This window comes from Macrotis lagotis, chromosome 2, assembly GCF_037893015.1.
Source record: "Macrotis lagotis isolate mMagLag1 chromosome 2, bilby.v1.9.chrom.fasta, whole genome shotgun sequence".
NCBI lineage: Eukaryota > Metazoa > Chordata > Mammalia > Peramelemorphia > Peramelidae > Macrotis > Macrotis lagotis.
Window position 1 is genome coordinate 18,850,392 of NC_133659.1, and position 20,270 is coordinate 18,870,661.

The window sequence follows — 20,270 nt, forward strand, 5'->3', positions numbered from 1 at the left end:
CCTGGTTTGCCAGGTATGGAAGTGGCCTTGGGGGAGCACATTATATTGTCTCACACCATTGTGCTAGTACAGCTCACCAAGTGGGCAGAGGGCAGAACTGATATAAGATTATTAATCAAGTCTGGAAGGGTTTTGTAGAATGTGTAGAGAATGTCTAAAGAGAATGAATCTCAATAGCACCCCCCATCATCTACTGGATTAGTCAATTGGTTGGTTTCTTTGATGACTTAATCTTAGCTGCCTCATGTACCAGGCATATCAGGCTTTTAAGAAAACTTAAGACATAAACTCAGACATATCAGCCTTTTAAGAAAAAATTAAATCAAAGGGCAGACTGACATATTTCTTCATGGCCAGACCCAACAAATTGGTAAATGTGGAAAGGAGGTGCTGGGGAGGAAGAAGAGGAGAGGGGAAAGATCAACATGAAAGGATGGGGGCCAGGATATGGAAAACAGGTTCAGGCAGCTCACTATAATGGAAGTCTTCTAAAATACTATTACTATTTCCACTATGTTATTAATTAATCAGGGCTGAAAGCAGTCTAAAATTTTGTCAGTTTGATCCAAGGTCCCTCCCCGTCTCTGCTGTTTCCTCCTTCCCTTACTCCCATCTTCCTTCCCTCAGTCCCTCCTTCCTTCCTTCCTTCCTTCCTTCCTTCCTTCCTTCCTTCCTTCCTTCCTTCCTTCCTTTCTCCCCTCTTTCCCTCCCCTTCTCTCTCCTCTCCTCTCTCTGTCTCTCTCTGTGTCTCTGTCTGTCTCTCTCTCTCTCTCTGTCTCTGTCTCTCTCTCTCTCTCTCTCTCTCTCTCTCTCTCTCTCTGTCTCTGTCTCCCTTTTCCTCTTTCTTTTTTTAAATTAAAAAAAGTAGCTGAAAATTTATCTTAGTTAATTAACATGGTTACAGTACTTCAACTTTTTCCAGTTATGTCTTCAGGATTTACAAAGTCTTTAGTAGAGAATAAAACAAATGCTCCTTGGCTTTATTTGTTTAATATTTTGTAACTCTCATAGTCTATAAATAAGCGTTATTCTCACGGGTGAGCTGGCAATCATAACAACTTCCTGTAAAAAATAAATGTGTGCATAGCCTTTTAAATTAACTTTCCATTATTAAAATTTCCTCCCTCACTCTCTTAAGATAAGACAATCAACAGAATAATGAACCAAGCGCTGATTTGTAGCATTTGCCAGTTTCTGAGGTGAGAAAATTTTAGTTTTTGGCAATTCAATAATCAGCTCTTGAGCGTGTAAATGAACTGGCTCCAGGGCACCTCTGGCTTCATTTTCAGAAAATGTTTATTGACCACCAGTAAAAGATAAATAACTTAAGTTTTCCATATTGTAATCAGCATGTCAAAAAGTATAGATCATAAGAACTACTGAGATTTAAAAAAAGGGGAGTGACCACGGGACCCTGTCCAGAAAATCTTAATGAAAGTGATAAGCCTTGAGAAAGGGAATGTCTGCTATAACCCCTTATCAGAAAGGAGGAAGATGAGTAGTATTTCTGAGTTGGGAAGAGAGGCTGAAGGTTCATAAGGTATAAATCTTTGAAATGAGAGAGCCATGGCAAAAAGGAAGTCCTAGACCTCTTGCGCCCCATGGAGAGGTTAGAGGGAAGTGGAGATGGAAGTGGGGAGCAGTTATGGTAAGCATTTACCTTTCTGAAAAAAAAAGTCACAAGGTTAATCTGCATTTTTATCAGCATTTTCTCTATCACTTTTCAAAGTCTAGACAACTACCAAAAAAATGAATCAAGTGCTGATTTGTAGCATCTGCTGTTTTCCAAGGTGTGAATGTTGCCATTGAATATTTAACAATCCACTGAGAGACTGGATATTTAACAATCAGCTCAAAGGCAGTTCTACCTAGCTCCAGCCCAGCCCTGGGCATGCACCAGCAGCCAGGGCAGGGCTATTCCTCTGAATGGAATATAATCATGAACAATTGACTGGCTTAAGGTGTGATCTGCCTTGGACAGAATTTCCTGCTGAACTAGTTTAGTATTGATGAGTTTATCCTCTCTCCACTTCCTCCTTCTCTATTTCACCTGTCCTGAGGAGCAGGCATGTTTACAACTAAATATTGCTGTCTACATTTTGGCTCCAGGTAAAGAGGAGCTACGTTTTATTGTATATTAGAAATGAGTGGAACACATTATGGACAAGGATAAGGGAGAAACAATGGAAAAAATGGAAAACATTTAAAAATATTTTGATATTAGTATTTATATAGAATTGGTTTCTTTTGTAAGCCTATGCATTTTATTTGCTGCATTTGAAAACATGATTCTGAGAAGATCTAAGGCTTCCCAGATAGCTGTCAAAGTGTCCAATACACAAATGAGGTTAAGAGCCATCTCCAGCACAACTAAACCCCGATGCTAGAGTGAAACTGTGAACAAAGGACTTTATTTACATCAAGGGTAGGTGGTAGTGGGGAGGGGGTTAATGGGATCTGGAAAATCATTTGGTCTGGCACTGATAAAGCAACTTCAGGAGAGACTTGAGGTTCAATAAATCTAGGAATTTGGGGGGGGTGAATTAAATGTGTGATCCAATATAGCAGGCAAATGATGTTTTAAATATCCAAATGTCCCTTGGCAGAAAAAAGGTTCCCCACCCCTGCCTTAGATAGATAGGGAAGGAGAGGAAGAATATTCTTGGAAAGATAAAAATTTGATTAAAAAAGGGAAGCAGGATTGTACATTGTACATTCAGAGAACAAGTTGAGGACTAGTGTGTCTACTGGGGAGTAGTATCATTATTTATAAACTGTCTGTTCTCTGTTTTGCAGATATGACCTCATTTGATTCTCTCAACAATCCTGGGAGGTAGGTGCTATTATTATTTATAGTTGAGGAAACCGAGGCAGGCAGGTTAAGTGATTTGTCCAGGTCACATAATTGGTAAATGAATATCAGAGGCTGGATCTGAACCCAGATCTTCCTGTGTCCAGGTCTAGTGCTCTATTCCCTGTACTACACAACTGCCAAGAGCATCTACATGAAGAATAGGTAAGAAAGGTAGATTATGACTAGATCACAGATCATGGCATTAGAGAGGGGGAGGAACTTAATAGATCATCTTTTCCGACCTCTTCATTTTAGAAATGGAGAAACTAAGGTTAGTGTGGTTAAGTGACTTCTTCAAGATTCGAACCCTGGTGTTTCAGCTCACAACTTCCATGGACTCCTAACTCCTGAGCTGTAATAGGGAGCAGCTGACATGTTGCTGTTATGTGGAAAGATTTTTATCTTAGATGGAAATGATGCATGTAATGAATTTTACGTTTCCGGTCCATTCCATGCTGGCATGTCTCTCTTGTTTCTCCCAGCCCCTCTTTTGGCTTTGGACTATTAAAATCATCTCTATTTGATGGATTTATATTGAGATGTACTTTACTTGGACCAGTATGGATTCTAGTCATTGATTCAATCATGACTTGGATCCTGTTCATTCTCCCCCCACCCACACCCAAGAAGGAGCATACTCTCATCTGTATATATTCCTTTTCCTCTATCACAAACCCTTCCCCTATGAATGGAGAAACTCAGCAATACTAAAGATCCTTCCCATGAAAAAAGTACAATATGGTCTACAAGAACTCTTTATTAGCTTTAATCTGAAATTACAAATGATTGGAATTGTTAGCTCTGACCTGGGCAAGGAAGTAGCTCCTATGAATGAATAGGTTTATCTTCTGCCAGAACTTTCAGAGGAAGACCACCTACTGTCTTGGACCACTGCCCATTACCTGCTACCTACTTAACTTGATGTTCTGCCCACCTGCCAGGATACCCCATTGCTACCTACTCTTGGACCTCCCTGAAGTCAAATACCTTCCTACTCATATTCCCATCACCTTGCAGGGGCTTTCCTATTCCAAGAGCCAAAATTCCATTTCTGATGCCTTCTAAGATCATCTTTTATGCCTTTTTGAGTAAGAATCATCTTTAATCTGACATGTGCCAATCACCAAAGCTTTTAAAGGCATATAAAGAGGACAAAAAGCTTTTAAAAACATGATAGATTTGGGTACCTGAGAAAGAATGGATTAACTTGGGGGCCTGGGAGATGACTTGGACCCATTCTAGGTCTTGCAAGAGGAGCAACGAAAAGAAAATTTCATCTGGAATCAAAACATCTGTATATGAGACCTCGCTCTGCAAAACTGGGCAGTCACAATTTTGCTGGGTCACAATTTAAATGATATTGGAGGTCAATATGACTATTAAAGTCTCTTCAAACTTTAGTTTCTATAATTCAGATTTTATTTAGTATTTGAGAAATCAACAAGAGAAGGAATGGAGCTAGAAAACGGGGTGATGAAAACATTTAAAACTTGATTTTCTTTTAGGAGATAGAGTATGACAAAGAGTCATTTCTATTGTATCCTGGGAAAACTAAGGGGAAAAAAGGTGATACATAAAGCTATATAAAAACCTTGTGGAGGCTGAGGTGAATTCGAATCCTCTGTGAGGAGCTATTTTTGCACTTTTTTTTGTTTTGTTGTGTTTTGGTCAGGTACCTAAAAACAGACTGTAGATAAGTAGGACATTCCATTTATTTCTTTGAAATTATCCAAGACTGAACCCAACCCTTATTATCAAATGAGATAATATCTTTAGGGTTTAATCCAGTGGCTGGTATAGAGTAGAAACCTGGTCCTTTCCTTTCTCCTCCCCCAAATTCTACAAGTAATAACCAGTATTTATAGTTTTTGAAGGTTTACAAGAACTTTAGCAATCTTATCTTATTTCATTCTCACAAAATCCTGGGAGATAGGTGCTATTATCATCCACATTTTACAGACTGGAAAACTGAGGCACTTCAGATGATGGAGAGAAGCCAGGAGATTTCCTGAACTCTTCCCAGTTTCCCTTAGACACAACATTGAATCGAGCCTCTAAGTAGATTCTGGAGTGACAGACTCCACAACAAGATGGAGTAAAACAATTTTTTCCAGCTTAAGTTAACTTAGAAAGATTTAAGGAAAAGTCTGTTTTACTTGGGCAAGAGAGGAGGGCAGCCCAGTCCAGTCCAGTCCTGTGGGATGTGGGAAAACAAGCAGGGAGCTCTTAGCCACCAACAGATCTTCAATGGTGCTCCTCAGTCCTGGATCAATAAGGCAGTAGCCTGCTGGCTAGCAGTGAGACCTCCAGTCCCAGGATAGCAGGCAAATGACAGGCCCTGGAAGCCCAGCACAACAGAGGCAACTAGACTTGGCCACCCCAGCCAATAATATGGCAGTGGGCAATCAGCACCAGTGACCAGGCCACTGATCCCCCAGCACAAGAAGCTTGGCACAGTGTCCCTTTTGTGCCATAGGAACAGAGCTCAACTTTCAAAAATGAGTAAAAAACTATAAGAGCCATAATGATAAAAAAAAAAGTACTAATGTGATAGGGAAGCTAAAAACATCAACTCAGAAGAAAATGGAAACAAATACCTATATGTGAAGCTTCAGGGGATCATGAATTCATCTCAGACCAAAAATGTTCTCTTGGAAAACCTCAAAAAAGGATTTTAAAAACCAAGTTAGAAAGATAAAAGAAAAAATGGGAAAAGAAATGAGTTATGCTGGAGAATTATGAAAAAAGGGTCTACAACTTAGAAAAAGAAGCACAAAAATTGACTGAAGAAAACAACTCCTAAAAAAGTAGAATTTTCCAAAGGGGGAAAAATCCTCTGAAGAAAACAACTCCTTTAAAAGTAGAATTGGTTAAAAGGAGATTTAAAAAGCTAACTGAAGGAAATACTTTCTGAACATTTAGAATTGGGCAAGTGGAAGTTAATGACTCTATGAGACATCAAAAATCAGTCAAACAAAATCAAAAGATTTAAAAAGAGAAGAAATTATCAAATATCTCATTGAAAAAATAAGTGAACTAGAAAATAAAATATAACAATCATAACCATAATCATAACCATAGAAAACTCATAATGTCATTGGGAATATAAAAACACAAACTCAGAAGAAGAAATTGGAAAAAAGTCAAAGCCTGAAAGGGGATAATGAATTGATCTCAAGCCAAAAAATGTTCTCTTAAAAGAGCTCAAAAAGGATTTTAAAAATCAAGTTAGAGAAGTAGAAGAAAAAAATGAGGAAAAAATGAGTAATGCTGGAGCATCATGAAAAAGGAGTTTACAGCTTAGAAAAGAAAGCACAAAAATTAACTGAAGAAAGCAACTCCCTAAAAAATAGAATTGGTCAAAAGGGGAAAATACTTTGAAGAAAACTCCTTTAAAATTAGAATTCGTTTAATGGAGATATAAAAGCTTACTGAAAAAAACAATTCCATAACATTTAGAATTGGTCAAGTATAAACTAATAACTTTATGAGACATCAAAAATTATTCAAACAAAATCAAAAAATGAAAAAAAAGAAAAGAAAGTATAAAATATTTCAGTGAAAGAAACAAGTGACCTAGAAAATAGATCTAGAAGAGATAATTGAAGAATTATTGGACTTCTAGGAGCCATGATAAAAATAAAGAGCCTGTACAACATCTTTCAAGAAACTACTAATGGGGGCAGCTAGGTGGCAAAGTGGATAGAGCACTGGCCCTGGAGTCAGGAGGACCTGATTTCAAATCTAGACTCAGATACTTAATAATTGCCTAGCTTTGTGGCCAAGTCACTTAACCCCATTGCCTTAAATGAGTAAAAAAAATAAAAAAGAAAGAAATTACCAAGGAAAACTTCAAGGAAAATCTAAAAGCAAAGAATAAAATAGTCATTGAAAGAATCCATTTGTTCATTTCCTGGAAGTGATCCCAGAAGGAAAACAGGGACAGAAAAAGGTAAAATGACTCACTCATTCACTATCACCCATCTAGTAAGGTCAAAGATCAGATTTGAGCTCAGGTCTTCTTGATGCCAGATCCAGCCCTGTATAAAACTAGAGACATTAAAAAGATAAAGAACACAGACAGGAATTCAAAGAAATCAAACCATTAACACTGCAGCCCTTTGCTATTGACATTCATGGTTTAAGGCCATTTGATCCAGGATTTTCTCACAAGCTTTCTTCTAAGTTAAAGAGATCACTAAAGAAATTGGGATCAGAAGCAAAGGAATCTGTATTTGGTCCTAAGGGTAATTGAGGGGGAAAGTGTGACATGGTGAAATCATCTTGGATGTTGAGTTGGAGTTGGATTGGAATAGGAAGAATCTTGGGGGAGAGAGTGAACTCTGGTGGTGAAATATTGATCCTTTCCCTCATATTTGATTGACTCTCTCCTCATCTTTTCCTGGCTCCTCTAGATGCTCTTAATTTCAGCTAAAATCTCACCAAGAAGTCTTTCAAGATCACCCCCCCACCATTGATTATTTCCAATGGATCTTATTCATATAAAGTTATTTGCATCTTGTTTCCTGTCCTTGGATAGTAAGTTCCTTGAGGACAGGGACAGTCTTTTTTCCACCCTTCTTTATACATATTCTTGTTGACTTCACTTCCATAAGGAAATTAGAATTTTCTGGAAGTACCAGAAGTTTAAACAACTCTTAAGACTTGTTCAAGGTAATGTAGCCAGTATGTATCAGAGGCAAAACTCAAAAGTTTTAGGCAAATTTAAAACACAGAATATTTCCATTTTTTCTTGCAATCCAGACAATTACAAATTGGAAGATGTAGAACCAGGGATGGGAGAGGGAAGGAGTTTAAGAATAATCCAATGACTTCATCTTATACATGAGGAATTTGAGAACCAAGATGGTGACTGGTTTCTTTTGCCAGTGGGGCACAAGTTATGATGAGTCTTAGTAAGTTGGTCTTGGAGACAAATTTTGTGACTGCATGCCAAGAACCAGCCTGGAGGCTCATTACCTGATCTTGTTCTCCAGGTGACTAATTTTCTCTTTTCTCCCATATTGATCCAAAAGACCACCTATTGAAAGGTAGAGGAATCTTCTGAATTTATGGAGCTCAGACTCAAATGGATTAACTTATGGTTCTTGAAGTAAAGAAAGATTGAGAATATTATCCATGTCTAAAAATAATAATGATTTGGACAATTTTTAAATGAGAGATCTTGGTCCTTTTTTATTGTTTTGATGTGGTTGTTTTAATGGACTCTGTTCTCCAGCTTCCACTACATTTTTCCATAGGCAGCTGGCATTGGGTATTTTGTTTCTGGTTGCAAAATGAATTAATAGCTCCTAGAATAGCTGAAACCTTTTTTTCCCGGCAAGATGCAAAGCATAGTGTTGGTACACCACTAAGCATGCTCCGTGCTTTCCTTTCTTGGGAAGAATCTAGGTCACATCTGGGACACAGGAGAGACTTTGAGAAAAGCTTCCATCTAAAACCCCCAATCCTTAAGTTAATATTAAGTGTCACTGTGCTGACCATGGCAGAATAATCACGAGTGGTTAATATAGCACCTCATTACTAAACTTTGGGCACTTATTTTTTTCCATTAAATTTGTGGTGGCATTGCATGTTAATAATAAAAGAAAAACCCAAATTAATCTTGAGGAAGTGTTGCTAGACCCATAGGGAATGGGGGATGCTATTTCCATTCCCTGTTCTGTTGCAGACCTGTGGTTTGGACTCCGTTCTGTCCAATGGAGAACAACCCTCTAATTAGAGGGACCAGCAAGAGGGGCTAGGCTCCCTGTACTCATGCTCTGTGGCTCATTAATCCCTCAACCCCTGTGGATAATTTTCTTCAGGCTTTATGTTATGGCTCATGTCTTGGGGCATATAAAAGGAACTCAATGTATGACATGATTGCAATATAGTCTTAGTTGCAAAGAAATGTTATCCATGAAGAGTCCACATTATGTATTTTAACACAACAGCTTAAATAAGTTTAGTGACTTAAAACAGTTGTAAGTATTAGCTGGAATTTAATGTCATCAGGACATAAAATAATTTGCAGACCTGCTAAGTAAAACATTTTAAGGTTTACCTCAGGTCTCCATTATCCCTCCATGCCAAACCTGGATTTCTTCTGAACCTTAAGAGCAACATTCTTCCATCCGTCAGACCAACTGTTGTTGCCTCTGCTAAAACCAACTGCCCCTTTCTTTGTATGTTGGGTGTCTCACCAAAAACTACAAGATTCTCTCAGAACCTGTTCACATTCACCTTGATGCTGGTGTTTAATTTTCTAATTGGAAAGGATGACAAGTCAAAAAGGTGCAGTGACCCAGCCTTCCTTAAGTTAATATTCTTTGGGGTTGATGTGTGAGCCATGGTGGAATGGGAGTAAGAGCTCAGATCATTCTCCAAATACTCTGGAATTTAAAGTATACTACTTACCACTTGAATTGAAGCAAAGAGAGAGTCTAGGCTGTCCTGAACTATGCCTTGCCACTGGACTCTGATGCCTCTGGAGGAAAGAGACTGATGACTTTGCACAGTTCTACCTCACTCAGATCAAACTAACCTGTAAGACATCCCCCTCTCTGTGAATGTAGGATGAGCAGAAACGTGGCATCCTTCCCTTCAGTATCTTTCAAGTATTAGGAAGGACCAATGACTACATGCCAAAATGTAAAGTCCTTTCAGTATTGTTTGAAATCAGATCCACAATATCCCATATATTTGATCAGAACCAGAATGAATAGCAAGTCTGAGCATGCTTCATGAGATGTCTCCTGCTGGCAAATTTAACCTCAAAATGATGTTAAGGATGGGGTCAAATTCAGCCCACCCTACTTTAGCCTGGTGCCACAATGAACACATTTTGATCAATCAGTCAGTCAAAAGATTCAGACTGAGTACTAAGAGTATTTGAAAGCCTTTTAATAAAGTGAAATGGTACTGGACAAGTAGCTATGGGTATTCTTTATGCCTCTGGACTCCAGAGTTGAGGAATTGCTATGTGTAGAATTCTAGTTAAACCCCTGAAAAGGAACAGCAAGGGTGGGGGCAGATCTTTCTCCCCACCTACTTTTGACTAGAAGAGTTATCTTGCCAGGTTTAAAGGATCCGAAGGATGTTGGGTTTGTCATGTTCCCATCAATGTCCTATTTTCTCCTAGGACATTGGTAGCTGCCATCTTCCCATTAGTGTCCTAGTGGTAAACTTGGATTACTTGGTAGCATTCAGCACTTTGGAAACCAAAGACAGATGGAAATATATTTGCCATGTTTCAAGGGAACTTCCTGAATCCCCCACTAATGGGAGAAAGTAACTTGTAGAAACCAAACCCTTGTCCGTATTTGCTCTTTCAACGTAAACCCACTATCCCTTAGACTACTGATTTCTTGTGGGAGAGGGTGCTTCATGTCTTTGGAGAAATATTTTGCATGAATTGTTCATGAAAAGGGATGGCTGACTCGATACGTCTCAACTGAGAACCCTCCAGTGGGGATCCAAGCTGATAGCACTCAAGAACCCACTTCGATAGTACAACTAGAACATTAAGGGAGCAAATGTAGTCAGTCTAACTCTTAAAACCTAACTTCCATCTGAGAAGTAGGAAGCAGGATGAGAATATCTGACAGTTTGTATAGGATACAAAGTAAAGCAAACAAATAAGCATCAACTACAAAAACCGAATAGGAGACATGATTTCTTGGGTGACCTTTTACCCTGTGAATTTATTTTTTAAGGGTGGTTGCCTAACTTAAGGTCTGTCTGCTTATAACAAATCTATTATAAAATATGGCCATTCATGGGATAAAAATCACTGATATTGTTTTCAATTTTCAAAGAAACCAGGTTGGGTAGACAAAATAGTTTATTTTATCTGATTTTCTAATTATGATGAAAAGGAAAAAAGACACTAGGGTCAGAGAACTTACATGATGTTCAGGTTCACAAGGTTGGTGTGTATTGGGGGACAGGATTAAATTCAGTTCTCCCCTGACTCAAGGACCAGTGAACTTTTAACTAAGCTAGACTGTCTATTGATTATTCCTGGTTACTTAACAATCCACATGAGAAGAAAATAATGAGATGAAAAAATGTACATTGTCTAATTTCTTAGGCAATGGACAGTCTATTAAGTTTTTTAGACATATTATTTTGGTAATATTATCTAGCTGCTAGTTTTAGAACCCAGAACAATCTGAGGACTCATGAAACTTTAGGTAAATTCAAAGAAAATGACAAAATACATGGTGGGTCTAGGTGAGTAGTAGCATCTTATCAAAGAGGATTGACACTCGGGGACCATCATGTGAGTCATCCTCTAGAACAAGTGAAACTATAAAAGAAGTCTGGAGAAGCTTGTGATGAGTCAGAAAACAGAAAATTCATGTGCTACTCTGGTATCTGTGAGAGAAGAAAAGGACTAATGGCACATCTCTAGCCTTTATGCTAGATTGGTGATAGCTGGGAGATAGAATATACAAGGTCCTTGAGAGGAGTGGTTGTTCCATGATTTGTCTTTTTTCTTTCTAATTTATGTCCAATTTATTTTGAAATTTCTTTTTCTTTCTGATAGATTGTCTGACTCGTAAAAGATGCTTGATAAATGCCCATTGCTTCATTAATATGGCCAAATATGGGAATAATATGGGTAAAAAAATCACACAAGATGAGGAGATATGGATAGGTTTCTATTTTCATATTGATGAGATCCTAAATGTATCCAGATATTGAAATAGCTCACATTTATTTAGTAATTTAAGGCAGTAGGAGTCCTGGAAGTGATCAAGAGAGTTTTCTCCTGACCTGCAGGATTATTTTCATATATATGTAAATACACACACACACACATATATGTGCATATGAAAATAATGTACATTCTATTATGCTTGTATTATGTTCTCTCCTTCTGTTGATATCTCTATCTTGTTTTTTTCTCAATCTCCCTCTATTTCTCTGTTTCTATTTCTCTGATTCTCTTTCTCTCTTTATACTCAATGTCTTCTTGATATTTCTTTCCCTGAGCACCAGTAAATAAACAGCAATCTTGGAGGTCTATATTTTTATCCTTGGAAGAAGTATCATGAGTTTGAGAAGTCACTAAGGACTAAGACACTCATCTTGTGATCAGTGTCCAATAACCTAGTGCTTAGAGAAAAAAAAAACAGCAAGAAAAAAGGTGATAGGGAGCCACTAGAGTTTATTGAGCATGGAAGTGATATGATCAGACATGTGCTTTTTTAACTAAATGAAGAATGGATAGCCCAGGTGGCAGATGCTATCTCTATCCTTCTAGAGTAGCTCCTAAGTCTGCATCATCTCCATAACTTTATGAGATGCTCTCCCTCCATCTTCAGCATAGCTCTGTCCAAGATCTTCCAGCAGATGGTACTAGACCTCTTCAGTTGTTCAGTTGGACACTGCCTATATTGCCATTCCTCTCCCAAAGTTGTTGGCCATCAGGATCCAGCTGTCATTTCTGAACTCTCTTCATTTACTGCACAGCATCACCTAGCAAAGAGACCTTCTCTGGCTATCTCCCTTGTGCAAACTTTTCTCCTACTTCAGTCCTAGAGTGACTTTAGATTCACTCCATTATCTTGTTCCATGTTAGACTTCTTAGAACCATGGGTTCAGAGAAGTAGATTGAAGGGATATTAGAAGATCCTGTCCAACTTCATTCTTTTTTCTTTAGGTTTTTGCAAGGCAATGGGGTTAAGTGGCTTGCCCAAGGCCACACAGCTAGGTCATTATTAAGGGTCTGAGACCAGATTTGAACCCAGGTACTCCTGACTCCAAGGCCAGTGCTTTATCCACTGTGCCACCTAGCCACCATGACTTCATTCTTAAAGATGAAGAACTGAGGCTAGAGTGGTGGAGTTAATTGTCTAAGATCACACAACTAGTCAGTAACAGAAGGTCTTCTGAATTCAAATCCCTCATTCTTTCAACTCACTCCCCACCTCCCACCTCCAAGCCCCACATTCCTCATAATATCCTCAGGTCAGTATCCTAGAAAACCAGTCAGGGCAAGCAGGATGGCAGAGGAGATACCGATGATATTGTGGTTGCCAAACCTAATGACCTTTTCTCAATCCTCCTTCTTCTCAGTCATTAACATTCAATCTTCCTTCTGAATACTTTGTCCTTTGGGTTTTTGCAGCATATTTTTTCTTCTGGTTCTCCTCCTAACTTTCTACTTGTTTCTTCTCAGTCTCTTTTGTTGAATGGAGCACAGTACTCAGATGTACTTGGACCAGGGCAGAATGAATAGGAATCATCACCGCCATTCTTCTGAATAATGAGTTTCTCAATTCAGTCTGGGAAAGTAGCCATTGTTTTTGCTACCACATCCCACTTGTGACTCATGTTGATCTTACTAGGGAGTAAAATTCCCAGATTTTTTTCAGATCAACTGCAAGTGTACTTCCTGCATTCTTAAAAATCAGACTTTATTTCTACACATCCATTTACTGATCTGTCAATTTATTCCTTCACTCATTTAATCATCTATTCATCTGTCTTTCATCTATCTAACCTTTTATCTGTCCATTTATCTATCATCTATCCATCCATCCATCCATCCACCTGTCCATCCATTCATCTCTCTCTCTCTCTCTCTCTCTCTCTCTCTCTCTCTCTCTCTCTCTCTGTCTATTTAACTATTGTTTAAGTGTACATTTATTCTTATGGTATTTCTATTTTTTGAATTTTGAATTTCCTCTTCAGGGTTAGCTCTCCTTCCAAGCTTCCCATTATTTTCAAATCTGAAAAGTGCATCATCTCTGCCCTCATTCAAGTCCCTAAGAACTCTACGGAATGACATAAGATCAAAGAGAGAGACCCTGTAAAGTGAAGGTCTTTGGGGGCAGGAGATGTTTTCCTTTTTCCTTTGTTCCTTTAGCTCCTAGCTCAAGGTCTACCTCCAAATGGTTGCTCAGCTGTATCAGAGCAATTCTCAAGACATTTGAAATAAGGGAGGATCCTCTGGAACAAGTTCCTGTTTATCACTGCATTTCCCTTAATAGTGATCAAGGAATTTTGTAACTAGCAATATATATATATCGTCACTTTCCTGTCTTTACAAAATATATACATATTCTTGATGTGGCTATAGAACCACTGTCAAAAATAGTACTCTACAGCAGAACAAAATATTTAAATTGTTGAAAGGGACAGTGATTAAATATTTCCGTGTGTTTTTTTTTGCTGACTATGAAAAAAACCATTTGGTTGGTTGAACTAAATGTCACCTTAGGAACCTTTCATCCAATGAACATTCCCTCCTGCATATATTAAAATCAGATCATATTTTTGAAAAGGGAAACAATAATAATTTTGTTTGATATCCCACTTTATGTTAATACAAATGATGCAAAGCAAGGAAGCATACAATTAACAAAATGGTTTGCTGTTGTCATGGGGCATGTCAAGCTTAGAGTTCATATTGAAAGAGGGATTGCCGATTAATGGTGAGGGCCTACAGGGGTTTCTCTTTGTAAATGGCCTTGTACTGATTTCATTGAACCACGGAACATTGCAGAGTCTCATAAGTTGGATTGCTAATTGCTAAGAAGAGTTTAACCCAAACATGTAGACTGGAAAAACCAAGTGGATGAAGAGTGCCTATTGCTCAGGTCATGGTTTAGGAAATATTTGATCAGCCCACAAAGATAATCCATCAAAAAATGGCAATGACAAACAACATTTATTAAGTAGCTATGCTGTGTGCAAGAAATGATGCTATGGAAATGCAAGCATGGAAATACAACAGTTCCTACCTTCAGGGGGCTCACATTCTGCCCATGAAAATAAAAACACATTTCATATATAATACTTATGAGTATTTTAAAAGCTTTCCTTATAGCCACCTTGTCATATAAAGTGCAAATAGGAATTATTTCATTCTTTGTATCTGGATCCACAATGTCTAACTCAAAGCAATTGTGCCTTCATAGATACATCCTCGTTGATTTGTTGATTATTTGATTTCCATTTTATAGAAAAGAAAACTGAGTCAGAAGTTGTGACTGACTCATAATTCAAAAGCTATTGTTTTTTACCTTAAATCACAAGATTATAGATTTAGGGCTAGAAGGGACCTTTGAAATTGTTGGATCCAATCCTTCATTTTACAGAAAAGGGAAATGAGGCCTATATGACTATTCTAGCATTATCCAGTTTTGAGTAGCCCAATCTGAGGAAAAATGCAGACAAAAATGGAAATGTTCTCTGTTTCTACTTCTGAATCTGAGTCCTTATAAATCCCCTTATCTTGAGTTTAATTTGATTTGCTTTGTCTACTCCTGGTCAATGTGCAACTAGATGGGCCCAGAGTCAGGAAGATCTGAGTTCAAATCTACCTTCAGACACTTCTTAACTGTGTGACTGGACAAGTCACTGCTTCAGTTTTTTCATCTGAAAAATGGAGATAATCCTGGCACCTACCTTGTTGAGGCTTGTTAAAAGGATCATCGTAAAGTGCCTGGAACAATGTCTGGCGCTTGATTGCCTGTTTATTATTGATGAGGAGGAGTTTACTGTTTCATGCAGCACATCTCATTTCATAGACCTTGATTTTGTTCTTCACACTATTTGTTGTATGTTGCAATTCTATGATGGAGAAAGAAGGGGCATCTGATGTCTCTTGTGTAAGGAACGTCTAAGGCCTGCTCCTTCTTTATAACTCATTGTCAAAGAGGAGTGACATGAGCAGAGCCAGGAAAACCCAGGTTCAGATTCGGCTCACTTATTGTCTGTATGACCCTAGGCAAGTCACTTAAGCTGCTTGTCTCAGTTTCCTAAATTGGAAACTAGGCAAAGCAATCACCCCTCCCTCAAAGAGCTGTTGTGAAGATCATGTGAGATATCTGTAAGATGCTTAGCATGATATGTTGCACCCAATAGGCATGCTAGTTATCTTTTATCCTAGAACCCTGCCTGGAAGATCATGAGGTTAAGTAACTTGCCTTGGGTTTTAAGGCCAGTAGGTTTTGTTTTTTTTAGGTTTTTGCAAGGCAAATGGGGTTAAGCGGCTTGCCCAAGGCCACACAGCTAGGTCATTATTATGTGTCTGAGGCCCATTTGAACTCAGGTCCCCCTGATTCCAGGGCTGCTGCTCTATCCACTGCACCACCTAGCCGCCCCTAAGACCAGTATGTTTCAGAGGTGGCCCTTGAACCCTGTTCTTCCTGGGTTTGGAATTGGTGCTCTATCCACCATACCAAGCTATTGCTCATGCCTTCCCCTTACATTGTACTAACATCCCTAAAATTACCCAACCATCCTCTAATCACTAGATTTACAAGTTGTTTGAGTCCATCAAAGCAAGAAAACACATTTCAAGCCTGAAAACACTTCTCTTTCTTTGCTTTAGGTCTCAAAGGATGGTCAAAGTACTCAGAAGGGTTGATATGAATGAAAGCAAACATTCTGTTACCGATGTGTCAGCATCACTTAGCATGTGGGCGAATGGATGCATAATTACTATGAGAAGAAAAGAAAAATAAACCCCAATTAAGCAACAGTCACAATAATGGACTTCTGGGGATAATTATCTGTCTTTGGTGCATTGTAAAGCATGTGTTTGACTATCCACGACCGGAAATGCCATCCACATCCATGAGCATAATTGCATTTGAAGTTCCATTATTTACTATATGCATTTAACTCAAATATTATTCCTCATATGTTTAATATATAATAAGCCCCTTTAATCTTAAATGCAAAGGACTCAGAGGAAAAGAGACTTTGAATTAATCACGTTTTCATTATCCAACATTTTTACTAAAGAGTGTTGGGGAACTTGTCATCTGATGAGCAGCTGTTACTTTGAATAATGGACTATTTTAAATGAACCAACATTAGATTAAAAAGGGTTGGATTTTTAGGGTTTTTTTCCCTTTTGTGGTTGTTGTAGTAGTATTGAACCATCCACTAAAATCTTCTGGGGGAGGCACTGGGATTTGGAGTATACTGGTTCTTAAAGGTTGTATAGAGAGAGGAGTCAGGTCCTCCTAAGCCTCAATGTTTCTGGATATAACCTAGACTCAATATATATTCAAATATATATTCTGTTAAATTTATATAATATACATAAAACATATATATGTTCAAATATGATATATAACTATATATCAAATATAATATATAAAACATATATACAACTATAATATATATAATGCAATATATAATATATAATTATATATAATATTCTTATTATTATATATAATGTGTCAACCTAATGTAATATATAATATTCCATTATATATTATGGTATATATTATGATATTGTTTACATATAAGTAAGATATTATACTATGTACTTCATGTGTAAAATATTAAAATATATATTATGTTATATAAAAATATATAATATTATATAACCTATATTTTATATATATGTGTGTATATATATATATATATATATATATATAATTATATACATGGTCTATTATATAAGTGTCTGAGTCCAGTTTGACTAAATCTTTTAGAGTTTATCACCTGGAAGGCAAAAGGGTGAGAATGTTTTCAGCTACAGTAATTCTCAAATACTTTTTCCCCAGATATACATGAATTATAATTTGTATCTGCAGGGGTGAGAGTTGGGGAGTGAATCCTCATACAAAAAAAAATCTTATCCCTTTGCTATATGAAAAAAAGCATAAATGCGATTTTCCTGGAGAGCAAAACATTATCCTGTGATGACCAATTCATTCCATTGGTTCCTCAAAGGAAGTATCTAATTTTGGTGGCCCTTCTCTCTCTTCCATTCAGGTGACAGGATTCTAGGTCCTGAGATGATTACCAAGTCCATCAATGAGAACCGAAAAAAAGAGACTTAAAGATTAGAGAGCAGGAAACTGAGAAATGCTATGGCCAGGATCACAGAGCAAGGATTCAAACCCAACTCTTCCTTATTCCAAGTTGACTGTTCTTTCTGCTAAGCCATGAATGAGTTCATTATGATCAAAACACGGAGATGTATCTCTTTGCAGAGTCTCTAATTGCAATTAGAAGGTGCTTAGAAATGGAAAAAAGAGGAATTGAACACTGATTTTCAGAAGATTTTCCTCAATGAATATATTGATTCCCTCAAGAGCATCAATTGATCTCCTTAGCTATGTCATCTGAATGGTGTTGTTGATTCCAGTGATAAAACTGCTATTGACTTGACTTGTTGACTTTGCTGATGCCATTTCCAGACTGAAATATTCTCCTCCACCTTCTTCTCCCTATTATGGACATTCTGTTCTATCAAGTCTCAGCATCAAATTAGCTACTTATCCCCATGTGTTCTTGTCACACTCTCTATGGGCCTCAGTTTCTTCATCCGTAAAATGAGCAGTTTAGGTTAGATGAAGCAATCAATCAAGAAAGATTTATTTAGTACGTAGAAAATATAAAGATTAGTCATATCTTTTGGCCATTTAATCAGTTAGGGGACAGCTCTTATTTTTATAAATTTGACTGATTTACTGATTTATTTGAGAAATGAGGGCTTTATCTGAGTGTCTTCCATTATGGAATTGAAATGATGAGGAATACTGCTCTGTTATATTTCAGTAGAAAATATGATGTCAAAAAGAGAGAGAGAAGCATTAAAACTCACTAGTTTTAACTCAGAGGCTGAGTGACCAGGACATATTAATGTTAATGGTTCACATATGATGGATGGGAAGAAGTTAAGTTCATTGCTCAGGCTTGATCCCTGCCTTCATAGATAGAGTTTTATCCTGATCTCCCCAGGAAGTCAAATCATTGATTAATGAAGAAGTAACTGGGATAAGACCTACTTAGCATGGATGTCCTTGATTACGTCCCAGATGACAGTTGGAACCTCCTGGCTGGGTGAGTGGGTCTAGACAAGACAAGGACCTATCCCTTGGAGGCCAACAAATCCACTTTTCTCATTTTACAGGTGAGGAAACTCAAACAAAGTGGGTTTGAAGTGGCTTGCCCTTGGTTACATAGGTTTGAAGTTGTTGAATTCTGTAAACCTGTGAGCCTGGATCCCCCACCTTGAGAAGTCTAGCCCTCTTTCTTTTGTCCCTCTCCAATGTAGCCCCTAGCCCTGAAACAATAGTATCCATTGAGTTAGGAGATTCCATACCATTTAGAATCAACCAATTTTGGATGAGGAAGGTTTTTGTAAAATTGAAGGGCTTCACTAATGCCTTATTATAATTTGTATAAGTAGCCCAGAAATTGGGGCAAGTCAAGCTTGGTTTTGTGTTGATACAATGAAAACCAACCAGACACATCCCCAACAGCTTCTTCCTTGGTAGAACTAGGCATGAAAACAGATGCGGTCTCACCATTTGGAAACATTGCTTTTGTTTGTTGTTGTTGCTGTTGATGATGCTGTTAAGAATTTCCCAGAAAAACCAAGGAGTAGGAAATGTCCTCTTAGTCCGGGGACTGAAAAAGACAAATACACCTGGTCCTGAGGCCATCCAGGTGAGCTTAGACAACTCACTTTGTGTCAGCTGCCTTCTTTGTAAATTAGAGGAACTGGATTCAACATTTAAGGGCCCCTTCTAGCTCTAAACTTATGATCTTATGAATGTCAGTACAAGATGGAGAAGGTTCTTGTCTCCGGTCATCATCTTGAAGTTTCCAAGCTTCAATCCAACAAGTATTTGTAAAGCAACTTATGAATAGAAAGCACTGTTCTAATACTGGGGAATGTGAAAAATAGACAGTGCCAGCCCCCCTCACCCCCAAGAACATACTGGAAGGATATGATATAGAAAAAGATGAATATATACATAGTAATTTGAAGAGATGTGAAAAAAGGACTCTAGGAAGATCTCTTGATTGAGGCTCGGAAGCAGCCAGTAGTTCTAAATGTGTGGGGGGGATGCATTTCAGCTTTGGGGGACAGACAACCTGGGCAAAGACAAAGAGGTGGAAGAAGTGCCAAGTTAATGAAACTTAATTTAGGCCAGTGTGTCTGGACCAGAGAATGAGAATAGGGGGATAAAGAAAAAGGGGCTGAGAAGCAGCAATCTATGAATGACTTTAAATGCATTTGGGAGGTACAACCCATAGAGCACTGGCCCTGAAGGCAGAAAGGTTCTGACTTCAAATCCACTAGCTCTATGACCCTGTGCAAGTTAGTTTGCTTATTTGTACATTGGGAATACTAACAATTCTTACTTCCGAGGGTTATTAGAATCAAATGAGATAATATTTGTAAAAAGTCACTTTGAAAATCTTCAAATTCTATATAAATGCAAGTTATGATTTTTCCAAACTAAAAATAAGACTTGTATTTTATTCTAGAAGCCGTAGGAAACCACTGAGGGCCATTGATCATGGGGTTGTTATGTGAAGGCATATTTTAGGAATATTTATTTGGCCATGATGAAGAGTATGAATTGACATGAAATCCTTTTACTGAAACTTTCTCATTTCATAGAGGATAAGAAAGCCC